Source organism: Culicoides brevitarsis, chromosome 2 (genome assembly GCF_036172545.1).
Source record: "Culicoides brevitarsis isolate CSIRO-B50_1 chromosome 2, AGI_CSIRO_Cbre_v1, whole genome shotgun sequence".
Lineage (NCBI taxonomy): Eukaryota > Metazoa > Arthropoda > Insecta > Diptera > Ceratopogonidae > Culicoides > Culicoides brevitarsis.
The window spans coordinates 18843779-18845627 of record NC_087086.1 but is presented as its reverse complement, the minus strand read 5'-3'; the positions used below and the strand labels follow the sequence as shown (position 1 = coordinate 18845627).

The window sequence follows — 1849 nt, the reverse complement described above, 5'->3', positions numbered from 1 at the left end:
TGCCCCGACTGAGGATCGAACTCAGGACCTTTAGATTATGAGACTAACGTTCTGCCGCTGAACTATCGAGGCAGGCATGTCAAACGACTGGCGGGAGACAACGCGTATGAATGTAGAACATTATTGGATTATCTTATGTACATGAAGATATCTTCTACGATGTCTGTACGCAGCATAGACGTAGAGCAAAAAAAAATCACAAGATGCCAAAAATAGAACCGGTAATAAGTACACAAAAAAAAACTGTTTGATGATTTTCTTTGAAAATAGAGTTTATAAATATCAATTGATTTTCTATGAAAAAAAAACTTGTAACATGAGTTTAAGATAAGAAATTTAAATTTAAGCAAAAATTTGTAAAAGAAGCTATTTTTATTTTTTTCTTCGAAAAATTATCTGGGAATTAACTTTGAACTTTGAAGAAAATTCTAAAACAAAAATAATAAAAATGGACTTTTTAAGTTAAACTTTATGACTTAAGTTACATTAAGTCAAATTACAAAAAAAAAAAATTAATATGCAGATTTTTTTTTCAAATTTTCAAAAAGTCGTATTTTTCCTATGAACTAAGCTAAAGGACTCAAAAATTCAAACAAATTTAATTTTTGACTTAAACTTAAAAGTCACTTTAGATACTCTTACGTTAAATTAATTGACTTAATTTACAATTTTTTTCGAAATTTGACCAAAAAATCTTCAATTAAGATTAAGAGCTAAATGACTTAAGCTAAAGTCAAAAAATTCAATTACTTTTACTTCAGTTTAAGTTTTTAAGTTAGAGTCATTTTTTCCCGATTCTAGCCAAAAATTCTTAAATCCAAGCTGATGTTAAGTTACGTAATTTTTACTTAAGTTCAAGCTTAAGTTGAATAAGTTTTTTTAAAATCAATATTAAGTCAAATCGTTTTGTTTTTTATTATTAAAAAGTTATTAATAATTTGAATAAAAGCTTTATCTAGGAAAAGGTGTAACTTATTTCTGTTCGAGAGTTAAAAACTTAAGACTTTAAATTGAATTAAGTTGTCTTAACTCAATGAATCATCAAAATTTGCACTAAAATTTCTTCTAAAATTCAAAATTTTGACTTTTCTTTTCAATAGTTTTCGATAGTTTTGAACAAATTTCAATTCAAAATGTAATAAAATTCATTGACTTAACACGACTTAAATTGACTTAAGATCTTTATGTTCAAGTAAAAAAAAAACAATTTGACTTAAGATTTTTTTTATTCAATTTAAAGATAAAGTTTCATAAAAAAATATTTTCTTAAAGTTTTTCGGGCCCTAACTTAGGCGTTTTAAATTAGTTTGATGTTAAAAAATTCGTTAAATATTTATTACTGTTTTCTTTTATTATTATCTTCCGTTTAAAGATGACACAAAAAAGATTTGATCTCATTGTTTAACTTTTTTTCAAAAATTTTCTTTCAAAACCCATTTAAATTATTTATGTTACTTAATTGAATGTCTTAATATTTTTTTAACAAAAGACCAACAAAAGACAAATTTGTAAGCCCTTTTCAAGCTCTGTGGTAATAGCCCAACTCCATTAATCTTCAAAAATTACATGTTCGTTAAATGACCCACTGACGATAATATCGCATTCAACACACTGACCCTGTCATCAAATTCCTCTTTCGATTATTCAAAACTGGAAAAAAATGCAGCACAGCCCATTGTTAACTGTGTCTTTACGAAATGACGACAGAAAGCATTGATTAATTTCGTACGATTTTTTTCTCTTTTTAATAAAAAAAAAACATCGGATAATTACGTTTAATTTGTTAAAGCTAATTATTTTATCCATTTATGAGATGTATTCGTACACCTATTATTGTTATATGAGTTAT

At 25.7% G+C, this 1849-nt stretch overlaps 1 non-coding gene across 1 annotated transcript; it reads right to left on the bottom strand.

Moving 5' to 3' along the window:
- On the bottom strand, window positions 1-72 carry Trnam-cau (transfer RNA methionine (anticodon CAU)). The gene has a single exon. It is a non-coding gene; the product is annotated as a tRNA-Met (tRNA).
- Window positions 73-1849: the final 1777 nt, after the last annotated feature.